Below are 23733 nucleotides of genomic sequence, written 5' to 3' on the forward strand. Positions count from 1 at the left end.
TTAATACTAGCGGTTAGCTGGGCACATTTTAATATATTCTTTAGCACTTAAAATTAAACATCTGTACATCAGTGATGTTACAGTACTTTAAACATAAATATCACAACTCCGATTGGTTGTTTTTAAACAGGAAATATATTAACAGCAGTCAACTACATGTCTTCATGGCGCTTACATTCATGTAGCATCCCTTACCGGAGCTAGTGGTGAGATAGCTCGCCCGGCTGACGCAGCTTCCCACGACCGTATTTCACAGATTTCAGATCCTAATAAATAGCCATCTGTTAACAGCTAGTATGTGAAGATAAATTGCGAATTTAACTTTTATTTCAGCTTTTCTTACCAGGATCTTCCAGCTAATTTGGCAGTTGCCTCTTGAGTAATGGCTTCCACAATAGGAAATGTTGACTAACAGAAAGTCATCTCAAGGCATACTCGCCTCCTAGCGGCGGGGAGGGAAAATTACACCTCCAACCTTATGCAGCAGCACAACCCACAAATCTGATGTGGGTTACAGGAGTCCTACCTCATGTGACAAATATGGCCAATGCGATTGGCTGTGCCTTTCAGGGAGCTCTGTTTAGTTTTAGCAGCGGCAAGCCTGCGCTGCGAGGACCTGCAAAAAGGACAGGACGGCAGCAACAAGGAAGAACCTGGATATACACTCAACAAAAATATAAACGCAACACCTTTGTTACTGCTCCCATTCCCCATGGGATGGACGTAGAGACCTAAAATTCATTCCAGATACACAATATAACCATCCCTCCCAAACAGTGGTCACAAATCAGTCCAAATGTGTGGTAGTGGGCACATCTGCTATATTGAGATAATCCATCCCACCTCACAGGTGTGCCACATCAGGATGCTGATCTGACATCATGAGTAGTGCACACCTCAGACTGCCCACAACAAAAGGCCACCCTGGAATGTGCAGTTTTGTCTCACAGCAAAATGCCACAGATGCCACAAGCAATGAGGGAGTGTGCAATTGGCATGCTGACAGCAGGAATGTCAATCAGATCTGTCGCCCGTGCATTGAATGTTCATTTCTCAACCATAAGCCGTCTCCACAGGCGTTTCAGAGAATATGGCAGCACATCCAACCGGCCTCACAACCGCAGACCTCGTGTAACCACACCAGCCCAGGACCTCCACATCCAGCAGGTTCACCTCCAAGATCGTCTGAGACCAGCCACCCAGACAGCTGCTGGAACAATTGGTTTGCACAACCAAACAATTTCTGCACAAACTGTCAGAAACCGTCTCAACTGCATGCCCGTCGTCCTCATCTGGGTCTTGACCTGACTCCAGCTCGTCGCCGTAACAGACTTGTGTGGGCAAATGCTCACATTCGATGGCGTCTGGCACGTTGGAGAGGTGTGCGCTTCACGGATGAATCATGGTTCACATTGTTCAGGGCAGATGGCAGCTGAGAATGTCCCAGTTCTTGCATGGCCAGCATACTCACCGGACATGTCACCCATTGAGCATGTTCGGGATGTGCTTGACCGGCGTATACGACAGCGTGTACCAGTTCCCACGAATATCCAACAACCTCGCACAGCCATTGAAGTGGAGTGGACCAACATTCCACAGGCCACAATTGACAATCTGATAGACTCCATGCGATGATGTGTTGCACTGCATGAGGCAAATGGTGGTCACACCAGATACTGACCGGTTCTGGGTCCCCAGACCCCCAATAGCTCAAAAAACTGCACATTCCAGGGTGGCCTTTTGTTGTGGGCAGTCTGAGGTACACCTGTGCACTACTCATGATGTCAGATCAGTATCCTGATGTGGCACACCTGTGAGGTGGGATGGATTATCTCAATATAGCAGATGTGCCCACTACCACACATTTGGACTGATTTGTGACCACTGTTTGGGAGGGATGGTTATATTGTGTATCTGGAATGAATTTTAGGTCTCTACGTCCATCCCATGGGGAATGGGAGCAGTAACAAAGGTGTTGCGTTTATATTTTTGTTGAGTGTAAGAAAGTATTTTTCAAAGAAACCTGTAAGTCACTTAAAGCCAAGTTCACTCATAAAATGTGTCTGTCATAATAACTTTACAGGCTATGCTAGGCTTTGGCCAGCATCAGTCTAAAATTGTATGTAACCACGAATAACGTGTTTTGGAAACTAACTGCACAACAGGCAGCACTATTAGTTCTCTCAGTCTCAGAGCAGCATTTCTAATTTTGATTGAAACTGTCAGAGAAAACGGCAGCTTCGAGCAAGCCAGGATATTAGTTTACTTAGGCTGTTAAAATTGTATGTCTAACGTTAAAATGTTGGTGACACAATAATTTCATCCTATGGCACTGACATATTCATACGGTTAATTTTTGAGACAAATATCTTGAGGTAGTCATGATTTTGCAACTATTCCACCTTGTAGTGCAGTTTGCACAAATTGTTTTAAAAATGCACTCACCCTGCAAACATTACTGATGAGTCACGATCTGCACAAATTGACAGAAACACTGAAGCAGCTACCCGTTTTATTCTTATTGTCATGTATGTCCTAATTGTCAGGTAACAGTGCAGCTCTGCCATGCTGTAGCTCGGACAGAGGTGAAGAGGCCAGGTCACGGGTGACTGACTGATGATTTGGTGCTATAGATTAACTAGTATTTATCATCATAACAATTGTTAGGCTGCTGATGTAAATTGATTCATTAGTGTATATTTGACAAATAATCTGAATTGACAGGTCTCACTTTTTATATGGCACGAATCAATGTGTTATTTTATCAGGTGGCACGGCGGGGGAAAAGTCACTCGGGTCAGAACATGGGGTGCCACCATCATCCCCTGCCCCGGCGTCTGCCGGAGCGAGCGGTCGGTACGGTGAGAGCCTGTCCCGGTGCAACACCACCATGCGCCCCGGGCCCGGCATGCGGATACGGTACACCACGTCTGTTAGCTGCTCCACGACCTCCGCCGGCCCTTGCCAGTGACTGCAGAGTTTGGGGGACACTCCTCTCTTGCGAACCAGGCAATACACCCAAACCTTGTCGCCAGGCATGAAAACCCCCCCTCGGCACTTGGTGTCGTAGGCTCTTTTCTGTCGTACTCCGGCGCTGGCCTGGGCCTGGCGGGTGTAGTCATGAACCATCTGCAGCCGCTCCCTCAGCCTCCTGTAGTAGTCCATCTCTGGCCCACCATCAATCTCCAGCTCGGGGAGGGGGGGGGCGAACACCAGATCCACAGGCGTCCGGAGCTCCCGTCCAAACATCAGAGCGGCAGGTGTGCACTGGCTGGACTCCTGCACCGCAATCCGATACGACCAAAGGACCAGGGGCAGATGTCGGTTACAATCTCGCTGGTGAGAATGGCGAGCTGGGTGGCCAGCGTGCGGTTGAAGCGCTCAACCAAGCCATCGCTTTGTGGGTGGAGCGGTGTGGTTCTCGTCTTCTCCACCCCCAGTTGCCAGCAGATCTCCCCGAAGACCTTCAATTCGAAGTTATGCCCCTGGTCACTGTGGAGCTCAGCTGGGACCCCAAAACGGGTGAACATCTCCTCCACCATCTTCTCGGCCGTCGTCGTTGAGCTCTGGTCCGGCACCGCGTAGGCCTCTGGTCACTTCGTGAAATAGTCCATAGCTACCAACACATACCGGTTCCCTGACTCGGTGACGGGGAAAGGCCCTAGGACTTCCACTCCCACTCTTTCCATTGGGGCCCCCACCAGGTACTGCTGAAGGGGGCAGTGGAGTGTTGAGTTGGGCCCTTCTGTGCCGTGCAGGTGTCACAGCAGTGCACATGAAGTTCCACATCCCATTGACAGCCAGGCCAGTAGAACCGTCCCCTGAGGCTGCGGAGAGTTTTGGCGTTCCCATAGTGTCCTGCCCCCACCGAGCCGTGGACCAGCTCAAGCACCTGCGACCGCAGCGACCGAGGCACCAACAGCTGCAGGACATCTCTGCCCTGACCGGGGGCCCGCCATCTCCGGTACAGGACGCTGTCGTGCGTCTCCAGATTGTTGTGCTGGGAGTAGTAGGCCTTCACCTCGGGCTCCTGTCCCGACACCCCTGTCCAGGCTGGGCATTGCGCCGCCTCGAGCCAGGCCCCCACCTGAACCAACGTCGCGTCGGCCTCCTGCTCCCGCTTCAGCTGCTGCATTGTCAATGGGAGCCACCCCCCTCCGCCGGCTGTGGCCTGAGCAGTAGCCAACCCCAGCACCTCCTGGGCCCGCTCCTCCTGTCGCAGGCAGTAGCGGCACTCCACGGCTACGCAGGGCCGTCTGGAGAGGGCATCAGTGTTGCCATGCTGTCGACCTGCCCGATGCTGGATCTCGAAGTCATAGCCCTGAAGGACCTCCAGCCAGCAGGCCACCTGCCCTTCTGGGTGTTTGAAGTTCAGGAGCCAAGTCAGAGATGCATGGTCAGTGCGCAGGAGGAACCGGCAGCCGTGCAGATATGGCTGGAAGTGCTGCACCGCTAGCACTACGGCCAGCAGCTCCCACCGGGTCACGCCGTAGTTCCTCTTGGCTCGCCCCAAGGCACGACTGAAGTACGCCACCACCCGTTCTCCAGCCTCGTCCTGCTGGGAAAGGACCACCCTGACTCCTACACTGCTAGCGTCAGTGTCCACAATGAAAGGTTGCCGGGTGTCGGGGTAGGCCAGGACTGGGGCTCTGGTGAGGGCCTCCTTCAGCTGTGCAAAAGCCGCAGCACAGGCCTCCTCCCAGCCAAACAGCTGTCCCTTGTCAGTCAGACGGTGGAGGGGGTTGGCCATCGTCGCGAACCCCTTGATGAACCGACGTTAGTAGGAGGATATGCCCAGGAAGCTCCGCAGTTCTTTGACGTTCGAGGGAGTCGGCCAGTCCCGGACCGCAGCCACTTTTGCGGGGCCAGTGGCAACACCTCGAGCGCTGATCACATGGCCCAAGAACGTGGTCTCTCTCGCCAACAGCCAGCATTTCGCGGGGTTGAGCTGCAGCCCAGCTCGTCGGATGGCACTCAAGACCTCGCTCAGGTGAGACAATCCAATGTCCAATGGTGAATGCAGTCTTAGGCCTTGCGTCGGGGGCTAGCTCCACCTGCCAGTAACCGCTGCGTAGGTCGAGGGAGCTGAACCAACTGGAGCCGGTAACATAATCTAGGGCCTCGTCGATCCGCAGCAGCGGGTACGAGTCCTTCTTGGTGACTGCATTGAGACGGCGAAAGTCCACGCAGAACCTCGGGCTGCCATCCTTCTTATCCACCAGAACCACGGGTGCCGCCCATGGGCTATTGGATGGCTTGATCACCCCAGCCACAGCCATCTCACGGATCTTCTCTTCTGCTACCTGCCGTTTTGAGAGGGGCAGCCGGTGTGGGCGCAGACGGATGGGCTGAGCAGAGCCGGTGTCGATGGTGTGCTGGACCAGACTCGTCTGCCTACAGACTTTGTCACTGGTGGCAAAGATGTCCACATTCTTGTCCAGGAGGCACCTCAACCGCTGGCGCTGGTCAACATTGAGGCCTACGCTGCTACGCTGCCAAAGGTCATCAACAGCCTCGATGGTCTCGGTCGAAGGAGGTTTGTCAGGCTGAGAGGCTGAGGCGAGTGGAGATGACCCACAGCCACCGGCATCCGAAATCTGCTGAGCGGCAGCTGCCCGACGCCTGTCTCGTCTGGTCCCCGCTCCCTGCTTTTGGCCGCGCTGGAGAGCAAAAGTCTCTGCGCCAAGAGTGATAGCCAGCTTCGCGGTGTCGACGCAGGCCCCCCAGCGGCTCAGCAGATCCAGGCCAATGATGCACTGGTCTTGAATGTTGGCGAGCCAGAAGTCGTGCACCAGCTCTAGATCCTTCACTCGGATCCGCAACGGTTTCTTCCCCCGCATAACAGTTTTCTCCCCCGTCACTGTCATCAGCTGGGTGTCTGTGGGCAACCAACCCTTCACCAGTGGCCCGGATGTTTCAGGGAGCACGCCAGGTCGTATCAGGGAAATGGTAGACCCCGTGTCCACCAGGGCCTGGCATAGCTGGTCCTCAACACAGCAGCTCAGGTAGAGTCCCTTGAGGTGCCACCACTGTGCATCGTCCTTGGAGGGGAACAGGAAGCTGGACCGGTGGTCCCCTCGCTACACCGCTCCCTCCTCATTTCCCTGAGGCTTCATAGTTCTGGTCTTCGGGGCTGGTGCTGGGCAGTCACGCGCCACGTGGCCAGACTCATTGCACCGGTAGCAGCGGTCGGTCGGTCGACGAGGACGCCTCCAGGGCACCGAGGGTTGCAGCTGGGACATCTCGGCGACACCCCCCCCCCCTCCCCGTCGCAGTCTGCGGCTCTGATTTGGGGGTAGTTTGGTGGGGCGGCGCCTGCTGGTTAGGTCGCGAGGTGAGCTTCGGCTCGGCCCTTTCAGCCTCAAGGAGCGCCTCACGGAGGGTCTGAGGCATGGCCAGGCGGACGTGTTGGCGTAGTCGCTCTGGGAAAAGTCCTTGCAGAAAAGCATGCAGGCTAAGCTCCTCACAGGCTGCCGCTGGAAACTCCGGGTAGCCACGACGAGCATACAGCAACACGTCTGCTGCAAAGGTGCCCAGGCTCTCCCCCGATCGACGGCTCCGGTTGGTTAGCTGCTCTCTGCTCTGATCAGTGGAGTGCCGCTGCCCGAATCGCCTTTCGAGTGCACGTTGAGGGCCTGGAGCTCATGCTGCTCTGCCGGGGCTAGGTCAAGGAGTATCTGCAGTGCATCTCCCTCTAATGCTAGCACTAGGTGTGTAGCAGTCTCCTCTTCACTCCAGTCACTATGTCTGGCAGCCAGCCGCACTTGTGAGAGGTAGGGCTCTAGCGGGGTTAGCCCGTTGTATTTCGGTACCTTAACTGGTGTGGTAGGCATGACTGCTCGCGGTTGGGGGCTCGGCGTGTAGGTCGACAGGTCGCGGTGCGCTCGCGCCATCGGGACCCGTCGGGGGACTGACATGGCCATTATATTAATCCTCCCACTGAGGGAAAGGGATAATAAGTTCTAGCAGGTGATGTCCTTTTTCAGACTCTTCAACATTGGCAGGTAGTTTATTTTATAAAGATCTTTGTAACAGCCGGAGATCCAGATTTCGAGGAATTTAAACTTTTTATTATTTATTTTGAATGGTATTAGATTAAATGGGATATTTTTTGCAGCTGCATTGATTGGGATGAATTCACTTTTCTGACGATTTATTTTGTAGGCAGACATTGAACCGAATCTTTGTAGAGTGCTTAGTAGTTTTGAGGTGTTTAGGGTGGGGTCAGTTATAAAAAGCAATATATCGTCTGCGTAAAGAGAAACTTTGTATTCTTGGCCTCCTTTAACGACTCCTGTGATACTGGTTCTTGCCGTATGGCATTGTTAATGCTGTATGAAACAGAAATGAAGGAGAAAATGTTTTTGTTCATCTGTTTTTATATAAGCTTTGTTTGATTTGTTGAGTATCTGAGGCTGAGACCACGGGACTGTAAAAACATGATTGCCAGGCTTCATTTCTGTACTGAACAGTCATTTTAAGATTAGCTAGTAAATAACCATTAGCTAATGTTTTTCATGAGACTAAAGTCATCTCACTTTGGTAATGTAAATATAATATGGGAAATATTAAAGTTATTTTTATATTAATCATTATTAGTTATTGCAGCAGTGAATTTGAACTTTGTCAAATACTGAGCTTCAGTAAAGATTCAAGTTGCATTTATTTATATTTCCTATCACCTTAAATCGTCACTCAAAGACAATTATCTTTGACAGTGTATATATAGATGTATTATATATAAGATACAAATATTGTTATTTCATTTTGTTGGCATTACTAAATTAGTCTCAATTCTTATACATATGTGTAACAAGAAAATGTCAGAGCTGTGATAACTGTTTCTGATAGAATGAAGAGTAGACTGATATATTAAATATTCCTTTATTGGGTGAGAAAATCAGACCATGTCATAACTGCTTTAAGTCATACAGAATAGATATCAGAGCCTTATACAGGCTGATTTCTGCTAAATGGGTCAAACTGGGCAAAAAGTATACAAACACATAACATCATTATAGAATATGATGTAACACTATAGATCAACTTACCTCAGAATATATAAAGCATATAAACAATTACAGCAATGCGATGCAACAAACGCAGCAGTACTACTAATCCACAATATTCAAAGCTTCATATAACTGAAACAAACATGGGCACTTATTTTCAGGTCCATTCTGCTGCTGATACATACTTTAGGTTTCTGAATATTCTAAACATCACACACACTCCTTTGTGCCTTTTGCTTTGCCCTGTCCAGATGTTTACCATAAAGGACAGTGACTATATTAGAACTTATAGGTAAATGAATACCACAAACATAAACTAACTTCAATGTTAGTGCTTTCAAAGTCTGGGGTAAAACCCAGATGTGGCCATGTAGAGCCAACATATATCAAACACTTCTGAGCTAAATTTTTACAACAGACTGATAGATCTTTCCTCTTTATCTATGCAGTGTACTGTACTCTTTACTATTGTAGGGCAATAGACCCATTTAAACAGTGTAAACCCTCTCAAAGGAATTTACAATCATCTTTACTTTGCCCACATCAGTGATTGGGGAAACCAAAACAATCACATTAAACACTGGAAGAACTACCTCATTCTTTAGGTGCTTCAGGCATATTTGAGGCCAATCAAAAATCCCTCAATGAAATGTGACGAACCCAAAATCTTACCTATACCTCCTCCCTCACAGAGAGAATTATTATGACCTTGTTTTCTGCTTGATCGTCACCTAAGGATTTACATCCCTGATAAGGAGGAGTCCCACTGTGTGTTCAATGTCTCCCATTACAATGGCCTCACTGTGTTAACATTCCACATGCATGCAAACTGGTGACAGGAGTGCTCTTACTATAGTAAAGTGAGAAAGTGATATTACTTTAACTAATGTGATATGATTAAATATGTGATTAATACATGAGAAGAAAAATCTGCCTCCACAACACCTACAGGCCAGTGGACACTCTTTCACTGATGAGGATGTACACATCCTGGACAGGGAGGAACGCCGGTTTGCGTGTGGAGTCGAGGAGGCCATCTACATGAGAAGGGAAAGACCATCTCTGAATCGAGCAGGGGGCCTAAGGGGACATCTTTCGCCATCTTACAATGCTGTGATTGCAGCCATTCTCCAACTCTCTGTGAATGGTACTCATGGCCATTGATCAGTGGTCATGAGAATTTACATAATTATGATGAAGGAACTGACCTACCAGCCCATTGTTCCTTCAGTGGTTCTAGTTACTGTTTACAAGATTGGGGAAACCTGCAGTCAGCTGAGACTGAAGAAGTCACTTGGATGAGTGACGAAACGTTTCTCCCACTGAAAACACTACGTCCTGATGAACAGAATCAACTTTTCGAGATTTACTTACCTGGATGATTGAGCATGCATCAAGAAGAATTTCGAATGGATTACCTTGCTGAATTCTTTTAGATAAGGGACTTAGGACTTACTATCTAATCGTGTCCCACATAGGTGATGTTCTCCAGTGCCCATTGTAATGCGGAGAAGCTCACTTTACGATTGTTGTATAGTTAGTTCCAATCATGCAAAAATAAAAAATGTAATCCGATCCATTAAATATCACGAAAGCACCTCACAAAACTTGCAACACGCCGTAACTCACCTCAGAACGTTAGCACGTCGAGCAGTATGCATCACGTGATAGAGCAGCTGTGGCATGCGGGACCTGTCCTGGTCTGGATAGCCTGTGGAGCTTCGCTAGCAACCCGGCATTTCATCTCCGACAAAGTTATCCCAGAGAGAAGTAAAGCAAGTGTGTAAGTCCATCTCTGAATGTTTGTAAAGCATTCCCACGTTAAGCTTAACAAGCGACTGCCTCTCGCTCTCCGGCTGCTACTTCAATCGTGAAACTGATCAATGATCAGCTGATCGGCTTTTCTGTCGCGAGTCCGTCTCTCTTGTTTGTTTTTGGCGCACTTTGCACCAGAAAGAGGAAACCAGCGGCTGAACAACAGCAGCACGTTTAAGCTTGATAAGCTGTTGTTAGAATTTATTTAATATTACTTTCTACACCAGGATCTTTTTCTACGTAGCTGACGGCTGGTAACTGTGCAGGGGCGGATCTAGCAAAGTTTAGCCAGGGGGGCCGATAGGGCATGAACAGGGAAAAGGGGACACAAAGACATACTTTTCTTTCTTATTCTCATTTAAAATGTCTAGCTTTTAATAAATAATTATCTGACACCTAAATTTTTAATTTGATGTAAAATGAATAGAAGTCAATTACTGTATATAGTGACTATTAAGTCTAATATGTATACCCTAGTAAGCTATAGTACTTTTTACTTTGGGAAGGTACCATCTGTGCAGTCTGCAATTTTGTTGAAGAAAGATGTTGAATCTATTTAATATTTCTTGAAAAATAATTGATTTCTGTGCATTTTTTTTCACACTGCATCAAATTAAGGTTGATTACGTCGATTAAGCATCATGAGGTGGCACGTGAGGGGTGGTTCCCTATTTTTTATTTATTTATTTTTGTTGTTGCTGGGAGTTGGAACCCTATTAGTTAGGTTGCTTAATATTTACGCTAAGTACTCTTTAAAATACCAGAATAGGGAGGATGGTGTAGGTTTAAGTTTATTAGATTGATCAGTATTGCTGAACTATGAAATATTTTTTTTGTATACAGGTATAACAGAATAGCTTTAGTGTAGTTGTTGTTTTAAACTTGAGTATGAACTTGCAGAGTTGCAAAATGCAGCAAGATATTTTAAAAAACAGTTTTGTTGATTAAAAAACACTATATCGGATTCATATTGGTATCGGCAGATATCCAAATTTATGGTATCGGTATCGGACATAAAAAAGTGGTATCGTGCCATCTCTAATAAGTTTATTCCCATGTAACCAGGTGTATGTCATGGTAAAGCATCCCTCACACATTTGAATTTGAATGTATTTATTTAAAAGGCACAGTGCAGTTTGACATAGTCCAAGTACAAAACATGAAACTGATGTAACGGACATAAGTTTATAGCTATTGCAAATTTTCAACAATTGTCACTTGTTGGGCTTACAATCAAAATAAATACATTTTACCATAAAACATACATTTTCATAAAGCCAAAATACATCGTAAATACAACTACAATTAATAGACAATAAATAAAAATAATAACATTAGTTAAAATGAAAACATCTCTGATTTCCCTTTAACCAAACTTTAACCTTCAATGGAAAGGATCTGATGTCTGTAATCAATTTGATTTTGGTTGGAAGTGGGTTACACAGATTACAAGCCTTTATGGAAAATGCCGACTGACCAAATTTAGATCTGCGATATGATATCTTGCAGTTTCCGTTCACCATGCTTCTAGTAATACAATTACTATCTTGTCTCTGGATGTATCTATTAAGACACTCTGGGGCCATCCTATATATACCTTTAAAGACTAATTTAAGAAAACACAAATGATTAAAACTCTTAAAACTAAGTAAATTATATTTCTCTAAAATGTGACAATGATGCCAGGGCTGCACGATTTTGCATAATATGAGAATCACGATTTTTTTGCTTAGAATTGAGATCACGATTCTCTCATGATTTTCTTTTCCAATATAAATATTTATTGCACTTATTAACTGCACATCAACTTTGTAACAGTTGAGACTGAACATAAAAACAATGTCTCAATTGTCTACTCTTACTTACAAAACCTTAAAATACTTTTAAGAATAACATTTTGAACAGTATTCTTTCCGTGTGTAAGCTGATGAGAGAGGTACGTATTAGGTATTTTTCTTAAAATGTAAACCACAACTATTACCAAAATATAACACTTAGTTTGGCTGGACCATAAGTCTGTCATTGCCGTGAAATGTTGTACTGCTTGTAATTCGATCTCCACACTTGCCCGACACTGCGTGTATAGAGCAGGTAGTGCAACATTTGAAAAATAGTTGCAGGACGGAACTGTGTAGTGTTTGGGTGTTGATCATTTTCCTAAATCCCTCGTTTTGCACAGTGTTGATGGGAGCCATATCTTTAGCCAGGTGATAACTGATTCATTGCGGGTCATAGAGGAGATTTGTTTAAGAACCTGGCTTCTGAAGCTTGCTTCTGTATCACGTGGTATAAGGCTCTGCCCTTGTCATTTGTTTTTTTTTTTGTTGGTTTTTTTTGCCTGTCCCATTTGGTTCTTTAGAATTGTTCTTGAGAATTTAGAATTGCCGTCAGAATTGTTGTCTGAAGACCAACAAGGATACCCAATGGATTTATTTTGCCAAATGGATCATCGTGGCATTGCCGTATTGGTCCATTTGATCGACCTTTGTTTTTATTATTTATTTTATTTTATTTTCAGTTGTTACAGACGGGACAGACATGAGTGAGGGATAGGAAAGGGAGAAAGAAAGAGGAAGGAAAAGAAAAACAGAAGGGGAGAGGGACAGTGAGAAAGGGGAAAAAATAATAATAAAATCTCCTGGATCACCTGTTGAGAGAGAAAGAATAGAAAACAAGCAAAAAAAAACCCCAAATCAACATACTAAACACAACACCATCGCATTAATCTAGCTAAGTGTAAACAGCAGTAAATACTAAATATTCAATGTTGTTGTGCAGCACGCAGGTCAGACAGCGCACAATGTGCTTTAAAGTAGCAGCCAAGAAAGGTGTAATTTAAGTCTACGAACAGTGAACACCCGTGTGCACACCTGTGTGGATCAGCGCGCTTGTATTCAAATGGTTTCCACATGTAATGGTCTGCAAGAGGATGTAGAGACCCATAGCCCTGTCCCCCAGGGCATGAAGCAGGCATGGAGGAGATCCAGGCCCCAGACATCCACAGGCCCCAGAGTGTGAGAGCCCAAGGAGGACCACCGGAGGGACATCCGTGCCACCCTCATGGGAAGGGCTGAGGATCCCCAGACGAGGCGTCACCCAGTAGCCACCGAGCAGAAGCTAGAGGGGGCAGCACCGGCGTGCCCGCCAGCTCTGCCGGCAGCCAGGTATGCCAGAGTGAACCAAGCTGCAGGCCCAGAGGCCGGAGGCCTGAGAGCCCCCTGCACCCCTGAGGAGGCCTGACCGAGCAACAGGCACCAGGCCCCGCCAAGTAGCCACCGGGAGTGAGCTGGTACATACCTAAGCGCCCAGCCCTGGACACCAAGAAGCACCAATGCACCGACCCCTGAGGGCATCGGTCACGGCAGGGAGTGTGGTGAGGGGAGATAGGCCTTGGAGGGCCTGGGAGTTCCCAGAGAGGTGGAGTCTAAGACCCGCCCTGACATATTGACATATAGACACAGACAAACAGGCACACACAGACACAAACATGCATTCCCACCCTCATGCACACATATACAAACACTCAGCACTCACCCAATGTCAGGATTGACATAAATGGACATGTACACATAATCCCACTCCCCAAACATACTCTATACCCCGGGTCCAGGTACCCTCGCCCCCAGAGGGGGAAACAGAACCCAGACCCAAGAGATGTTACCCTTCCCCCCAGGGTGGAGGCAAGCAGACCGTCCCAGGCTCCGCAGCAACAGGGAGGCCAATCGGACCTTCTATATCCCACGATTCATTGTGGGTCATAGAGGAGATTTGTTTGAGAACCTGGCTTCTGAAGCTTGCTTCTGTATCACGTGGTATAAGGCTCTTCCTTTGTCATTTGTTGAGCAGGAAGAGTGAGCGTTTGTTTTCATTCAGATTATGTCCCGGATCAAAATGCGGTACAATCGTCATCTTTTTTTTACCTTTTTTCTTTTTTTTCTTAAATCGTTGTCATTTGGATATGAGATCACACATAAGTATGAATTGAGATTGCGATTTTCTAGCATTTAATTGTGCAGCCCTAAATGATGCCATCGAACAGATTTGACATACCACACAGACGTTCAAAATGAAACAGGAGACATGAGACGCAGACATGACAATACAAACTTGATAACATAAGACACGCAGCATGAAACACAAAGGGTGAGGGAAACTTAAATACAGGGGAAGAAAATAAAAGAGAAATCTATACTCAACAAAAATATAAACGCAACACCTTTGTTACTGCTCCCATTCCCCATGGGATGGACGTAGAGACCTAAAATTCATTCCAGATACACAATATAACCATCACTCCCAAACAGTGGTCACAAATCAGTCCAAATGTGTGGTAGTGGGCACATCTGCTATATTGAGATAATCCATCCCACCTCACAGGTGTGTCACATCAGGATGCTGATCTGACATCATGAGTAGTGCACAGGTGTACCTCAGACTGCCCACAACAAAAGGCCACCCTGGAATGTGCAGTTTTTTGCGCTATTGGGGGTCTGGGGACCCAGAACCGGTCAGTATCTGGTGTGACCACCATTTGCCTCATGCAGTGCAACACATCGTCACATGGAGTCTATCAGATTGTCAATTGTGGCCTGTGGAATGTTGGTCCACTCCACTTCAATGGCTGTGCGAGGTTGTTGGATATTCGTGGGAACTGGTACACGCTGTCGTATACGCCGGTCAAGCACATCCCGAACATGCTCAATGGGTGACATGTCCGGTGAGTATGCTGGCCATGCAAGAACTGGGACATTCTCAGCTGCCATCTGCCCTGAACAATGTGAACCATGATTCATCCGTGAAGCGCACACCTCTCCAACGTGCCAGACGCCATCGAATGTGAGCATTTGCCCACACAAGTCTGTTACGGCGACGAGCTGGAGTCAGGTCAAGACCCAGATGAGGACGACGGGCATGCAGTTGAGCGTCCCTGAGACGGTTTCTGACAGTTTGTGCAGAAATTGTTTGGTTGTGCAAACCAATTGTTCCAGCAGCTGTCTGGGTGGCTGGTCTCAGACGATCTTGGAGGTGAACCTGCTGGATGTGGAGGTCCTGGGCTGGTGTGGTTACACGAGGTCTGCGGTTGTGAGGCCGGTTGGATGTGCTGCCATATTCTCTGAAACGCCTGTGGAGACGGCTTATGGTTGAGAAATGAACATTCAATGCACGGGCGACAGATCTGGTTGACATTCCTGCTGTCAGCATGCCAATTGCACGCTCCCTCATTGCTTGTGGCATCTGTGGCATTTTGCTGTGAGACAAAACTGCACATTCCAGGGTGGCCTTTTGTTGTGGGCAGTCTGAGGTACACCTGTGCACTACTCATGATGTCAGATCAGCATCCTGATGTGGCACACCTGTGAGGTGGGATGGATTATCTCAATATAGCAGATGTGCCCACTACCACACATTTGGACTGATTTGTGACCACTGTTTGGGAGTGATGGTTATATTGTGTATCTGGAATGAATTTTAGGTCTCTACGTCCATCCCATGGGGAATGGGAGCAGTAACAAAGGTGTTGCGTTTATATTTTTGTTGAGTGTAATAACCAAATGAACTTCACTGACCTAAAGAACTTAAACATAAACCATTGTAATTTAGCGCCCAGCTATCTTTCTGAACTACTCCATTCATACAATCCCAACACAGCACTTAGATCATCAATCACAGGCTCCTAGCACAACCTAGGACTCGAATGAAGTCGAGAGGTGACCGGGCCTTTGCATCCGTGGCACCTAGACTCTGGAATAACCTCCCCGTTCATATTCATACTGCCAAGTCTATCCAGTCTTTTAAATCACGTCTTAAAACTTATTTTTTTACTTTGGCTTTTGATTCTGTTTAGTTGGCTGGTCTAGCTTGTTGTGTTGTTACCTATTGTTTGTTGTCCTCTTCTATTGTTTGTTTTAACTGTCTCGTGCTTTTACTGACTGTGAAGCACTATGGTCAACACTGTTGTTTTAATATGTGCTATATAAATAAATTTTGATTTGATTTGATAAACATCAAAAATGAACTAGAACTAAAAACAATGGCTCAAAAGACCCAGGAACGTGACAAATGCATAAATAACTGAGCTGCTAAAGTAGGTATATACAGGGAGTGCAGAATTATTAGGCAAATGAGTATTTTGTCCACATCAACCTCTTCATGCATGTTGTCTTACTCCAAGCTGTATAGGCTCGAAAGCCTACTACCAATTAAGCATATCAGGTGATGTGCATCTCTGTAATGAGAAGGGGTGTGGTCTAATGACATCAACACTCTATATCAGGTGTGCATAATTATTAGGCAACTACCTTTCCTTTGGCAAAATGGGTCAAAAGAAGGACTTGACAGGCTCAGAAAAGTCAAAAATAGTGAGATATCTTGCAGAGGGATTCAGCAGTCTCAAAATTGCAAAGCTTCTGAAGCGTGATCATCGAACAATCAAGCGTTTCATTCAAAATAGTCAACAGGGTCGCAAGAAGCGTGTGGAAAAACCAAGGCGCAAAATAACTGCCCATGAACTGAGAAAAGTCAAGCGTGCAGCTGCCAAGATGCCACTTGCCACCAGTTTGGCCATATTTCAGAGCTGCAACATCACTGGAGTGCCCAAAAGCACAAGGTGTGCAATACTCAGAGACACGGCCAAGGTAAGAAAGGCTGAAAGACGACCACCACTGAACAAGACACACAAGCTAGGGCTGCTCAATTAATCGAATTTTAATCACGATTACGATCTGGAATTTCAACGATCATTAAAAATGACTGAGCCGATTATTAGCCCCTCCCTCATTTATCCGCGACACCTTAAAGGCCGGTCCGTGAAAATATTGTCGGGCATAAACCGTCCGTGGCGCAAAAAAGGTTGGAGACCGCTGATTAAGAGGACCCGAGGGAAGCTCGGAAAGCTAAGCAGAAGTTATTTGGAGAGGAGAGTGACTGCTGTTGGTTGAAAAGAGAGGTAAAAAAAACTTCAGTGGTGTTGCACACTATTTTATATTATTTTTTAAAGTCATTGTTAACCCTTTAAAGCCGGTCAGAGCAGCACGCTCCGTGTTGTGTAACTATTTTTAAATCCCTGTAGAACCGGAACCGTGTAAGCTAGCGCAATAATTTGTTTTGCATATGAAACCGGAGGAGTTGTTCTTACATCTGATGCCATCAGCTTGTCCTCGGTCACGGTTTCCTTCCACATATAGCTTTGCAAAAACTGCATAAAAAGCGCTTGCAGGAACAAAAACATAATACTCCAGAAACAGGCTTTGCCGATCCATCAGCTGTTCGTAACACTTCCCACAGTGAAATGATGCACCTGCTGTTTTCTTTGCAAATTTGCATCATAGGATTGTTTTTTGTTTTTCCTGCAGTATATAAAAACTGTATCTCCAAAATAAAACTATGAAGACACTCAAAATAAATTTCCTGTTGTTGTAAACTATTTTTTGCAACTTTATTGTATTTAAAGTTTTGAGGGATAAACCTCTTAAATTTCTCCAAGTAGAAATATATGTAAACAAAACAAAAGCGATTTTCAATATTTTTTGTAGTTTATTGCACTTTTTTGCAATTTATGTAATTACTATGGACTTAATGCATACATATTATTAAAATATGGGCTATAACAGTTGTATTGATGTATAGCAACTTGAAATGCTCCCACAAATGGCACTACAGCATGTAAAAAAAATAATATAAGCTCTGGTGGACTTGGTTCTATAGTACCCGTTGCCTACTGGTGGTGGTCAGAGGGCCCGGTGGCGCCAGTGTCAGGCAGCCTCGCCTCTGTCAGTGCGCCCCAGGGTGGCTGTGGCTACAATGTAGCTTGCCATCACCAGTGTGTGAATGTGTGTGTGAATGGGTGGATGACTGGATATGTAAAGCGCTTTGGGGTCCTTAGGGACTAGTAAAGCGCTATATAAATACAGGCCATTTACCATTTACCATTTAGGTCTTAAAGGGTTAAATAAATATCGTCAAATAATCGTGATCTCAATTTCAGTGAAAATAATCGTGATTATCATTTTTGCCATAATCGAGCAGCCCTAACACAAGCTGAAACGTCAAGACTGGGCCAAGAAATATCTCAAGACTGATTTTTCTAAGGTTTTATGGACTGATGAAATGAGAGTGAGTCTTGATGAGCCAGATGGATGGGCCCGTGGCTGGATTGGTAAAGGGCAGAGAGATCCAGTCCGACTCAGACGCCAGTAAGGTGGAGGTGGAGTACTGGTTTGGGCTGGTATCATCAAAGATGAGCTTGTGGGGCCTTTTCGGGTTGAGAATGGTGTCAAGCTCAACTCCCAGTCCTACTGCCAGTTTCTGGAAGACACCTTCTTCAAGCAGTGGTACAGGAAGAAGTCTGCATCCTTCAAGAAAAAACATGATTTTCATGCAGGACAATGCTCCATCACACGCGTCCAAGTACTCCACAGCGTGGCTGGCAAGAAAGGGCATAAAAGAAGAAAAACTAATGACTTCTTGTTCACCTGATCTGAACCCCATTGAGAACCTGTGGTCCATCATCAAATGTGAGATTTACAAGGAGGGAAAACAGTCCACCTCTCTGAACAGTGTCTGGGAGGCTGTGGTTGCTGCTGCACGCAATGTTGATGGTGAACAGATCAAAACACTGACAGAATCCATGGATGGCAGGCTTTTGAGTGTCCTTGCAAAGAAAGGTGGCTATATTGGTCGCTGATTTGTTTTTGTTTTGTTTTTGAATGTCAGAAATTTATATTTGTGAATGTGGAGATATTATATTGGTTTCACTGGTAAAAATAAATAATTGAAATGGGTATATATTTGTTTTTTGTTAAGTTGCCTAATAATTAATGCACAGTAATAGTCACCTGCACACACAGATATCCCCCTAAAATAGCTAAAACTGAAAACAAACTAAAAACTACTTCCAAAAACATTCAGCTTTGATATTAATGAGTTTTTTGGGTTCATTGAGAACATGGTTGTTGTTCAATAATAAAATTATTCCTCAAAAATACAACTTGCTTAATAATTCTGCACTCCCTGTAGTTCTGACTTAACACAAAACAATTCAGATTCGCCTTGACCGTCTTAGCAATCTTCTTTACATGCTTGTCCAATTTAAGACGTAAATCAAAAATTATTTCTAAAAACTCAAAATATTTGGCCTTCTTCGTTCCTTACCTGGATTTTAAACTCATCATTTATCTGATCATCAGGAACAAGAAACTAAGAATCTGTTAGTCTCACTCATTTAAACCCTCTGCTGCATTCTGTTCACCCCTGCTATCATTCAATCATCTTTCCTAATATAATATTAGTCCACTAGTTCATATATCATGGTGGCACGGTGGTTAGCACTGTTGCCGCACAGCAAGAAGGTCCTGAGTTCAATTCCAACATCAGGCTGCGGTCTTTCTGTGTGGAGTTTGCATGTTCTCCCCGTGTTTGCGTGGGTTCCCTCCGGGTACTCCGGCTTCCTCCCTCCGTCCAAAGACATGCAGTTTGTGGGGACAGGTTAATTGGAAAATCCAAATTGTCACTAGGTGTGAATGTGCGAATGAATGTGAGTGCGAATGGTTGTCTGTCCCTTTGTGTTGGCCCTGCGACAGACTGGCGACCTGTCCAGGGTGTACCCCGCCTCTCGCCCTATGACAGCTGGGATAGGCTCCAGTGCCCCCCGCGACCCTGAAAAGGATAAGCGGCAGCAAATGGATGGATGGATGGATGGATAGTTCATATATCGCTTCTCATCTTAGTAAGTGAACCGAACAAGATGATAAAATCAGAAACACAGGTTTAAAATACCATCTGGTATTCATGAGCTTCATTGCATGTGTGTGTATGTGTTAGTGGGATTAAAATATTCTGTGCTTATGTATGTCGTTTTAATTACTTTCCCCTTTTTCTGAAACAAATCTGTTTACTACACCTTCTTGTTTCAGAAACATCTAAAGAAGAAAGTCTCTATTGTAGTCAGGCACAGCTAAATTCTGCTTGTGAGTTAACCTAGCCAACCACACTGTGTGTGATTGTAAATGTACCCTCTCATGATGTGTGCCACTTCATCTATGTCCTCTATTTGTACCACCATATGGAGAACCACAATAGCCACACACACATCGAAATACAGAATTCTTAGATGCTTAGATGATAAATTGTAGAATAAATTCTCCATTTGTAAAATAAATTTAGAATTCCACATTAACAAAGTGAGTTTCAAAATGTTTTGAAATTACCATCCTAGGGGAGCTAGGATGGTAATGAGGTGCTTGAAATGTTGTAGGTGGCTGAGTTTATACTGCTACCAATGAGACTGATCGGGACTCCGTCTTTGTGGATCTATGGAAGTCCATATATACAGGGTGTAGCATCCCCTGGGTAAAGGTGGTGATATGCAGGGGGTCAGGGGTTTTTCCCTTTCAAGTTCTTGTAGGCAACTGATGACTTTCTTTTTGTAGTTGCTTCTGGGGTTTCACCTTGAAGCTTAATAGGTATTGTTGTCACTGAGGAGTTTAGTCATGTTTATTTGCTCTGCTTCTTTTTGTCAGGGATAAAATACAAATATATACTTTTTGTGTCCCAGCTGAGTAACAGGAGGAGAAGAGTCTGGTGGTGCAGCAGAGGAACAATTTCAGCCATTTGGACTCAGCTCAGCCACTACAGAGGAAACAATGACTTCAACACAAAAGGTGAGAAAAACATCACAATTACACTGTTATTGAAACTGTGTGCACAGCTGGTCTGTTTTTAAAAACCTGTTAACAGCAGATTTATCTTTTCCATCCTGGGCTCCTCCATATATACAGGGAGTGCAGAATTATTAGGCAAATGAGTATTTTGTCCACATCAACCTCTTCATGCATGTTGTCTTACTCCAAGCTGTACAGGCTCGAAAGCCTACTACCAATTAAGCATATTAGGTGATGTGCATCACTGTAATGAGAAGGGGTGTGGTCTAATGACATCAACACCCTATATCAGGTGTGCATAATTATTAGGCAACGTCCTTTCCTTTGGCAAAATGGGTCAAAAGAAGGACTTGACAGGCTCAGAAAAGTCAAAAATAGTGAGATATCTTGCAGAGAGATGCAGCAGTCTCAAAATTGCAAAGCTTCTGAAGCGTGATCATCGAACAATCAAGCGTTTCATTCAAAATAGTCAACAGGGTCGCAAGAAGCGTGTGGAAAAACCAAGGCGCAAAATAACTGCCCATGAACTGAGAAAAGTCAAGCGTGCAGCTGCCAAGATGCCACTTGCCACCAGTTTGGCCATATTTCAGAGCTGCAACATCACTGGAGTGCCCAAAAGCACAAGGTGTGCAATACTCAGAGACATGGCCAAGGTAAGAAAGGCTGAAAGACGACCACCACTGAACAAGTCACAATACAAAAATACAACTTGCCTAATAATTCTGCACTCCCTGTACAGAATCTACTGCTGTTAACAGCAGCTTTATCTTTTCCATCCTGGACTCCTCAATATATACAGAATCTACATTCACAACCAAAGACCACAGAAGTTACAAGAAAATACAAAGATCATATTTTCTCTACACACATTGAAACAACAATATCATCACTTTAATTTTTTCTGAAGTAAAAGAGTTTCTCTGCTGATTGATATTTTTTCAATAATGTCATTTTCATTACAACTCTCATTGTAGCACATCATTGTAATGTGATACTATTACCAGAAGGCGGTGGAAACACACCAACAATGTGTTTGTTGACATGTTTGATTCCACCAATGGAGGGAGTTACAGTTTGTTCCACGACTGCATTTCACTCACTGCCTGTGTTTGTATCTCTGTCACTGCAGGACCAACATGGAGCGAGAAGTCAGCGCTCTCAGGAGGCCGACAAACCTCACAGAAGAAAAGGAAAGAAAACCTACAGCTGTGATGAGTGTGGGAAGGATTTTACCCTGGCTGGAAGCCTAAAAACACACCAAGTCATCCACAGTGGAGTCAAAGCATACAGCTGTGAGTTGTGTGGAAAGTCTTTTACCCAGGCTGGAGTCTTAAAAAGACACCAAATCATCCACAGTGGAGTTAAAATTTACACCTGTGACTTGTGTGGAAAGTCTTTTACCCATGCTCAAAGCCTAAAAACACACCAACTCATTCACAGTGGAGTTAAACCTTACAGCTGTGATGAGTGTGGAAAGTCTTTTACCCAGGCTGGAGTCTTAAAAAGACACCAACTCATCCACAGTGGAGTTAAACCTTACAGCTGTGATGAGTGTGGAAAGTCTTTTACCCAGGCTGGAAACTTAAAAACTCACCAACTCATCCACAGTGGAGTTAAAGCGTACAGATGTAACTTGTGTGGAAAGTCTTTTACCCTGGCTGGGGACTTAAAAACACACAAACTCTTTCACAGTGGAGTTAAACCTTACAGCTGTGAGTTGTGTGGAAAGTCTTTTACCCAGGCTGGAACCTTAAAAACACACAAACTCATCCACAGTGGAGTTAAATCTTACAGCTGTGAGTTGTGTGGAAAATCTTTTACCCAGGCTGGAAGCTTAAAAACACACCAAGTCATCCACGGTGGAGTTAAAGCGTACAACTGTCACTTGTGTGGAAAGTCTTTTAAATATCCTCATCAGCTGAAAAAACACCAACAGATCCACACCAGAAAGTAACTCTACAAGTGCAGTTACTGTGAGGATGTATTTACCTTTTTATCCTGTATTTTTAACCTGATTGTTTGGAATAAATATGATCAGTAAACTTATGGAGTTATACTGAATGAACTGTTTGGAAAAATGAAGACTCATCACTGTGGTGGTGGGAAAGAGTTTCTCTGTGATCTTTGTGGAGACAAAATGAACTACTGCAAAGAATGTGGGAGAGGCTTCCACACACCAAATACATTAAAAATACATGAACTGTTCCACAGTGGGGTCAAAAAGCACGTCTGTGACCAGTGTGGGTCATCCTTCACCACTGGACATGAGCTCAATGAAAAAGCATAAGGGATTCCACACAGGAGAGACACCATACAAGTGCAGACACTGTGACAAAAGCTTCTCACAATCAGGTCATCGTAACAAACATGAACGTACACACATGGAAGTGAACTTCAGCTGTGACCAGTGTGACAAGAGCTTCAGGAATCTCAGTTCATACTCCGAACACAAACGATCCCACGCTGTAAATAAACTGTTTCACTGTTACCTGTTAAGTCTAATTGTTGAATGTTGCCATTGTGTTTCTTAAATTTGTACAGTCTTAGTTTAAGCAGTAGGATCAAAGCCATCTCTTTGATCCTGACCACCTCTCCAGCCACTCTGTGCCGGGGAGGTTTTATTGTAGATACATCCTATCTGAAAGATCTGTTTCTTTTGATGAAAGCTTCCTGGGGTTTATGACCCTTTGGTCAGCAGGAGGACACACACACACACACACACACACACACACACACACTCACACACACACACACACACACACTCACATTCTCACATAACACACACACACACACACACTCACATTCTCACATAACACACACACACACACATTCTCACATAACACACACACACACACACACACACTCAGTGTATACATTTACATACAGTGCCTTGTCTTTGTAACCAAAGGGGGGTTGCAAGGGGAGGTGTTTTGTAAACTATTGTTTGAAGTTTGTCAATAAAAGGCAGCGAGAGGAGGCCACCATTTGGGGTTCATTGTCATGCTGGACACAGATGAGGGCTTCCCTTGCGCAAGAAATCGATCGAACATTGTTGCCTTGCTTTTCTTTCATGGGAATAAGTTCTGGATACAGCGGGGTCTGAGTTTAGACCCAACATTACCAATGTGGAAAAACCTTCACTTCATTATCTGCTCCGTGCAAACATCAGCCTGATCATGCAGGACTGAAATCACTGGATCACAATGAATCTGAAGAGAGAGAAAGATCCTCTTCTGGTTTCAGGCTCA

The 23733-nt window shown here is 45.1% G+C and overlaps 1 long non-coding RNA gene across 1 annotated transcript in view; it reads left to right on the forward strand.

The window, feature by feature from the left end:
* Nucleotides 1-23527, forward strand: part of LOC145425800 (uncharacterized) — a 35849-nt gene extending 12322 nt beyond the window's left edge. The window contains exon 7 of the long non-coding RNA XR_013906538.1: nt 21615-23527. This is a non-coding gene — a long non-coding RNA (uncharacterized LOC145425800). The remainder of the gene's footprint in view (nt 1-21614) is intronic.
* The last annotated feature ends 206 nt before the right edge of the window (nt 23528-23733 follow it).

This window comes from Astatotilapia calliptera, chromosome 3, assembly GCF_964374335.1.
Source record: "Astatotilapia calliptera chromosome 3, fAstCal68.1, whole genome shotgun sequence".
NCBI classification, from domain to species: Eukaryota; Metazoa; Chordata; class Actinopteri; order Cichliformes; family Cichlidae; genus Astatotilapia; species Astatotilapia calliptera.